We start from the raw sequence: 8,319 nt of genomic DNA on the forward strand, positions 1-8,319 counted from the left end.
ATGTCGCCACCATCAGCTCCCATCTGCTAATTTAATTTGCTGACGGTACTACTCTCTTGGGCCTTATCACAGATAATAATGAGGCAACCTACAGATAGGTCATCACCCAGACACAGCTGTGACAAAAAAAACAACTACTCAATATCGCAAAAATAAAGGAGATGGTTGTGGACTATTGAAGCAATGAATGTTTCTGGAGTTGAGATGTTAAACAACTACGAGCTCCTCGGCATCCACATCACAGACGATCTCACACGGTCTGTACATACCGGCTGTGTGGTGAAAAAGGCATAACAGCGCCTCTTTCACCTCAAATTCCCAATGAAGTGTCGTCGTTGACTTTCATTCTTTATAGCTGCATCGATATGTCGGGAACAGCTCAGGTCCTCAGCGATCTTGACAGCCACGAACTTGCTCACTCTCTCCGCTTCTGATCCCTCTATGTGGATTGGTGTGTGTCCCTTCGTCTTCCCCTTCCTGAGGTCCACCATCAGCTCGGTCGTCTGACTGTCGTGGAGGGTAAGGTTGTTGCTTGCGACACCACTCCACTAGTTGCCATATCTCGCCCTCACGTCTCCTCAGCGTTCCTCAGGGCAACGGTGTACCCACAATACAATATATCACACACAGCACATAAAACAAGATATTGCCATAAATTGTTGGTGTTGACCATCGGTTTTCGTACAATGTACCTTGCATTGAAATATTCGCAACTCTGAACCTTCGTCTCACAATGATCGTGCTTCTGATTCCGGACCCTGTCCGAGTTCATCACAAAATCCGTCTTCTCATGCTCTCCACTATCAGTTCTGGCACTCCCGGGAAAAGAGCCCAATAATGCAAAATTCTGAAGCACTCCCTCCTGCACCAAATCCTTAACCACGTATTAAACTATCCGACCTTTTACTTAAAACGTCACTAGTGCGTAGCATGGGTAAAATCATGAGATCGCAATCATGGAGCTCCTGTCCATAAACTTTCCACTTGACTCCCTGACCTCACTTTCCAGAATCTCGTGGAGTGCCTGAAAGATAAATCTGAAAGTACAGTTGTGTGTGTGTGTGTGTGAGAGAGAGAGTGTGTGTGTGTATATGTGTGTGTGTGTGTGTGTGTGTGTGTGTGTGTGTGTGTGTGTGTGTGTGTGTGTGTGGGTGTGTGAGTGTGTGTGTGTGCGCGTGTGTGTGTGTGTGTGTGTGGGTGTGTGAGTGTGTGTGTGTGCGCGCGCGCGCGTGTGTGTGTGTGTGTGCGCGTGTGTGTTTTTGTGTGTGTGTGTGTGTGTGTGCGCGCGCGCGCGCGTGTGTGTGTGTGTGTGTGTGTGTGTGTGTATGTGTGTGTGTGTGTGTGTGTGTGTGTGTGTGTGTGTGTGTGTGTGTGTGTCTGAGTGTGTGTTGCTACCTGGGCCTGCATGTCTGTGTGCTGTTGTGTACATGCGTGTGTCTCTTTATTTTCATGTCTTTGTGTTTTTCTGTCTGGGAGTTAGTGTGTGACTGTGTTTCTGTGTGTAGCCTCAACGTGTGCAGCCGTGTGTGTGTGGGTGATAGTATGCGGGACTATGTGTGGGTGCGGGCATCTGTCTCGGGATGTATGTGTATTTGTGTGAGCGAGTGTGCCGGTGTGTGTCTGGGTTAATTTGTTTGTAAGAGGGAGGGAGACACATCAGCAGCCATTCCACGTCATCAACACAAGGATCCGCACACCTGACTGTCCGCTTTAGTCCATTGTCTCTGCCTGCTCCTGTCCGACCAAACTCGTGTCCGTATACTGTGACGCAGCAGGCTAGGCAGCATCTACAGGAAGAAGTACAGTCGATGTTTCGGGCCGAGACCCTTCGTCAGGACTAACTGAAAGAAAAGATAGCAAGAGTTTTGAAAGCAGGAGGAGGAAGGGGAAATCCGAAATGATAGGAGAAGACAGGAGCAGGAGAGGTGAAGCTAAGAGTTGGAAAGGTGATTGGCAAAAGCTCAGAGCTGGAGAAGGGAAAGGGTCATGGGACGGGTGGCCTAGGGTGAAAAAAGGTGGGGGGAGCACCGGAGGGAGATGTGAACAGGCAAAGAGTGATTGTGAGAGGGGCAGAGAGAGAGAAAAAAGGAGAGGGAGGTAATAAATAATTGTAAAAAACCAAGGAATTGGGTAAGAAGGCGAGGAGATGGATCAACGCAAGACAGAGAAATCAATGTTCATCCCATTAGGTTGGAGGTTACCCCGACGGAATATAAGATGTTGTTCCTCCAACCTGAGTTTGGATACATTTTGACAATAGAGGAGGCCATGGATAGACAAATGAGAATGGGAATGGGACGTGGAATTAAAATGTGTGGCCACTGGGAGATCCCGCCTACTCTGGCTGAAAGAGCGTCGGATTTCAGCGAAATGGTCTCGCAGACTGCGTCGCGTCTCACCAATATATAAAAGGCCGCACCGGGAGCACCGGACACAGTATACCACACCGGCCGACTCACAGGTGAAGTGTCGCCTCACATGGTATGTAAAATCGGACTTCATTTTATCTCCCTCGGTCCAGTGCAATCCCGTTCACATCTATGATCCTTCACATGGTATCGATTTCTTGAACAAATTAAAATTCCTGGACACGATCGCTTCGCTGGGCATGACTGCGCAGTACCCAAACACTTCAACCTCCATCCCTACCAACCAAGAAGGTTGTAAAGCTCTCCGCTTCCTTCTCGACAACAGAAACAACCGGTTCCCCACCAGCTCCCGTTATTCAGAGTCACAGAACACGACAATAACGAAAGAGACGCTTTTGCTCCTTCCCACCGTACCGAGTCTCAGGACTACACCTGGACCACAGCCCAACCAGACCCCTCTGATCCATGTGCTTATCCAAACTTTAGTTCGTCCCGCTGCCGCGCCACGCTCTGAGTGAAAAATTTGCCCTCAAGTTTCCTGGAAACTGTACGTCTTTTACCCAAAACGTGTGACCTCCTGTTCCTGTAGCACCCAAACTCAGTGGAAACAAAAAATCCTGCCTGCATTTTCCTTATCAAAAGCACTCAGAATAGGTGATGCAGTACAACTTCAATCGCACAACCCATTTCGATAATTTGGTGTCTGACGAATGGTACCTTTATTCGTCAGACATATTTACAGTGGCAGAACACTATAAATGATGTGACCCCTTTGATAGTTCGGACGCTTATGTTGGTTCCAACAATTCACAGAGATGGTCAAAAAGCTTCTGAGAAGAGAGAACCCGGAGGCCCGAGGTTACCATTGTGAGAGTTTACACGTGGACGGGCAGGGGGTGTAGGGAGAAGGATCAGGGGCCGGGAGATGAGATCCGTTTAGTGTGGCGACATGGTTCACGCAGACACAGTGGGCTGAAGGGTCTGTTCCTCTATTTACCGTTCTCACTTCTATGCAGGAGGAAAGATAAAAGGCAGAAACTTTTTTTTTATTTCAGAGAATTGGTGGACAACGTGGACATGTTGTTGAACCAGGACTGAGTGCGGTACACTTCACAAAAACAAGCTGACAATGCCCACTGTGGGAGATAAGGTCGCAGTGAGATGAGCTGTGATTGCAACTGGTGCAGAATCAGAGTGGAGAGGCGCTTTTACACTCAGTCAATCTGCTCAGCCGTTGGACAACGGTCGGCCGATACAAGCTGAGGTTGAGTGCTGAGTCAGATGGCATTGTTAACAATATCCACTCTGCTGGCAGAACGCCGTTAACAATTTACACCCCTTCAAATCACCACAGGATGGTTGCAGCAGTGAAAACCAGGAATGGTTCCTGCTGATCGGTAGTGAGATCCGCGAATGGTTACTGGTAATCGGCAGTGAAAACTGGGAATAATTATTGGTAATCGGTAGTGAGATGTGAGGACGGTTACTGGTAACCGGCAGTGAAAACTGGGAATGATTATTGGTAATCGGTAGTGAGATATGAGGACGGTTACTGGTAACCGGCAGTGAAATCTGTGGATGGTTGCTGTAAAACTGAGTCGGGCTGAACCGATGGCCAAGAGTCGAACCGACACAACATGAGTTGCAGAGATGAAACAGGTGGTGTTTGGAAAATTATCCACTTTGCGGGAGAATGCCAGGCGCTATTTGCCATACCATCATAATTTCCATTGTTAGTAGTTTCATAATTGATTATCTAACTTAACCACAGTAATGCAAAGTGGTGTCGCAATTGTGTGACGAAATCGGGTCGAAAATTATTTAAACATCTTTAATTTTAAATGTGTTGAACTCGGTCCCTGGGGAGTCGCACAAGGTATTAAACCCCGGGCAGGCGCTGCCACAACACCTCATTCCGAGAGATCGCCTGTGATACACGGGGACAAATCACCGGCCAGACAGGATGCCTGCATTGTTGGATAGGTTCTTGGCTGTCTATAAAGTATTGAACTTGTTCATTGTCGTTATCGGAGTTCCCGGTGAGTGAGCGGAGCAATTCGTGTTTTTTATTTCTGCCTGTTAACCGGTGTGAACCAGTTTATGGGAAGTTTACGGGATTCTCACTTGGGGATCGTTGCAGAAACACCCGCCAGTGATATGGAGTCTGCCAAATCAACATTCTGATTGTTTTTCTTATTTAATGACAAACGAGACTAAACCTCTCTCTCTTCTCCAACTCACGGGACCGACTGCAGTATTGTTGTTGTATTTGTTGGAATTTTATCCAGAGTGGTACCAGAGCAGGCGACAGGAATGTGGGACTGGGAGAGTTATACTTGGTAGTGCTGGGTGTTTCTGAGTGACGAATCCGAGTGAATCCTTGTTCCTTGACTGACACCCTATCCAGAGTTGCCCCAGGGCTGGGAGCAGACAAAGCTCAGCGAAGGGTTTGCATTTTGAATTTCACTATCTCTGTGTCACTGATCAGATGAATCCCTGCTCCGCGTTTCACTTCTCCCTGTGGAACCTGTCACCGATGGTCCTTCTTGTGCAAGTGCTGGGAGCCGGGAATCCTCCGGGAAGGTGTGACTGGGAAGGTTTAATGGCACCTTGTCCACGTTGTCCCAGTGATGAGGACAGACATCTCTCCAGGAAGGAGAGACTCGGAGACTTTCAGTGGCACCGTCTCCAGAGTTGTCCCAGTCTTGGGGACGGGCAGCACTCTGGGACGGTGTGACTGCGTCGGGTTTGCATTTTGAATTTCTCAGATTGTGTTACTGATCAGATTGAACCTGCGGTCCCAAGTTTCACTTCTCCCTTTGGAACCTGTCTCAGTCGCATTCTATTGCCTGTTTGTCAATTATTCGGTCTGATCTCCTGCACCTGAGTCACGGATCTGGTGACGGGGGTTGTGGAAATGAGCTGCGCTGTAGAGGTAATCCATTAACGGAGCCACTCGGCATCTGGTTACTGTGTTGTCCCGGATTTCCCTCAGAGGCCCGACGTAAACTACTGCCCCGTTTTGCCCTGAAGAAAGGCCTTTGCCGGATATTTCGAGTGTCTATTCAATGTGGCTGTTGTTGCTGAGTTCCCCGGGCATTTTGTGTGTGTTGTCTCCCTTTGGATACCAAAAGACCAAGTGGCCCATCGAGTCCGCCGTTCATCCTGGCTGATCCTATATTACTGGCCCACCATGGGAGGTATCTTTTCCACCTCGTTTGTATCTGGAAAGGTTTTAATAAGATCCACCCCCGACACCCCCACAACCCCTCTGATCCACGCAAAACCGTTTCGGCCCCGTCAGCTGTAAATCGCAGACTGGAACCGGGGTGAGCACCGATCGTTGCTGTTCATGCCGCTCGTGTTTAACCCCGACGATTAAAGATATCGCTTTATTTCCACATTAAGAAGGCAGGTCAGGGGCAATGTGGACCAGGTTTAGTGTGAGAACAGCAGTCGGTCACCATATCTACATCTCTGGATGAAAACACAAACTGTGTCCATTCCAGACAGCGAGTTTAATAATGAGCAGTGTCTGTTCTCTGCTCTCTCCCTGCAGTGAATTTAACGGCGATTATGATCCTGTCCCGGGGAAAGTGCGGCCTCTCTACCTGCACCACTCGCTACCTGGTGGCCATGGCAGCGGGGGATCTGCTGACCATAATCATAGAGGTCCTTTTGCGTCAAGTCTTAGATTATTACATGGCGTGGAATTTTCTCAGGATTTACCCTGTATGCAAGGTTATGGAGGTACTGAGGCACACAGCCACATACTGTTCGGTCTGGTTCACCGTCACCTTCACATTTGATCGGTTTGTCGCCATCTGCTGTCAGAAGCTGAAAACAAAATATTGCACCGGGAAAACTGCGGCCGTGGTTCTCACAACAGCCGGCGTGCTGTCCTTTCTGAGAAGCGTTCCCCGCTACTTCCTCTGGGAACCCGGGCAGATAATCAACAGTGTACCGTGGCTTTGTGAACTCACTGCCAATACTTACATTGACATCGGATGGATATTATACGATTGGCTCGACATAGTTTTAAATCCATTCATTCCTTTCGCTGCGATTCTGCTGCTCAACGCTCTGACGGTCAGGCACATTGTTGTGGCCAGTCGTGTCCGTATGGGGCTGAGGAGTCAGAGCAAGGGGGAGAACAGCAGAGACCCGGAGATGGAGAGCCGGAGGAGGTCTGTGGTTTTACTCTTCACCCTCTCCGGCAGTTTCATCCTCCTGTGGATGACGAACGTTGTAAATTTCATATATTATGAGATCAAAGGATTAAGATTCATATATTTCAGTGATTCTGAATGGATATTTCACTACGTCGGAGCCTTGCTGAAGAATTTCAGCTGCTGCACGAACACATTTATTTACGCGGTCACTCAGTCGAAATTCAGGGAGCAGGTGATCAGCGCGGTGAAATATCCGGTCACCTCGGTGTGTCAGTTGATTAATAATGCCGCGCACTGAGCGGAGTCTGGAGGCGGCAGCAGTGTCTCCAGTCCGGGCCCCAGGTACTCACATTCACCGCCTGATCAAACCTTGTGCTATTTCCGGGAGGACTGTGTGTGTGTGTGTGTGTGTGTGTGTGTGTGTGTGTGTGTGTGTGTGGATGATGCATGGAAGTGGAGTGTGGGTGGGAGAACTGTGTTATAGAGTTTGCCAGCCTGGGTCCTTATTCTCATTTAGGAGTGACCTGCCTTGATTGTAATTTCTACCCACCATCAATGCTGCGCTGGAGATGGGAAAGTTGGCCAATTCAGATGCATTTTTGTAGTTTTGAAATCGGGACATAGTGCACCGTGTTGTTGTAGTGGTGGGCCCGAATTCTGGGATGAGTGCGCAGTCAACGCAGCCTCGTAGGACTTTGCGAGTAAAATATGTCCGTGCTTTTCAGTTTATAACAAAGGTCGGAAACCAAAACCAGTCGCTCTGCACTTTCGGCATTGTCAGGCATCGCCTCGTAAAATGAACACAACAATCCTATGCTGAAGTTGTGAATTATGTCGAGTATTTCCTCTTACGAACAGCTTGCGTCATTTGCCTCAGTTTACTTTGCCCCACAAATGTTTCGTGACAGTGGGACTTGTTGTAACGGAGGGGACAATCATCGTTACACCACAGTCTTATCTGGGATCAGAGCACAGTCACGATCCAGTCTCCTCCTGACTCGAGTCCTCCCGTCCCGGTAACTAAAGACCTGAATCCTTACCGCGCCCGTCTATGTTAATTACATTCTTTCTGAGGCGGGCGTCCAGAGATTCACTCGGTTCTCCAGCTGTTGTCTCACCAAACCAGAAAGGGACAGAAGGGGAACAGGCCTTTCCGATCGCTGCGTGTCTGAACCAGTTGAACTGGTAATTTCATGCCGAGCTCAACCAATCCCGTCTGCCCCCACAAGGTCCACATCCCTGCATTTTTCTTATATTCCTGTGATTTCGAATATCCTCCATCGACCCTGCCTGCACCATCTTATGTGCGTGTGAATAAGAGTTCGAAATGTAGTTAAAGTGAAAGTGTATCGAAAAGATTAACGAGGATGTTGGCAGGAGGAGGGGAACTGTCCGTGGCCAGGCTGGGGTTTGATGGTCCATCTCGAATGACCTGGCGTGATCCGTATTGTCATAGTTTTGCAATCGGCAGAATGTGCACCGTCCGACTGCAGTGGATGAGTGCACAGTTTGTATATGCTCGTAGGATTTTGTGAATAAAACGAGTGCGAGTTGTTTGATGTGTTTAACCAGAGCCGCAGCCTTTCGATTCCGTTACGAAGAAACCAAATGTAGTCGTACTACAGTCCCTGCACCTTATCGGGGCCCGCTTCGGAAAGCGATCACAATTCAATGACGGAGTTTGTGAATAATGTCGAACACTTCCTCTTACAAACAGCTTGTGTCATTTGGCCCACATTACATTTCACTGAAAATGTTTCATGACACTGGGGCTTCTA

Source organism: Hypanus sabinus, unplaced genomic scaffold (assembly GCF_030144855.1).
Source record: "Hypanus sabinus isolate sHypSab1 unplaced genomic scaffold, sHypSab1.hap1 scaffold_140, whole genome shotgun sequence".
Lineage (NCBI taxonomy): Eukaryota > Metazoa > Chordata > Chondrichthyes > Myliobatiformes > Dasyatidae > Hypanus > Hypanus sabinus.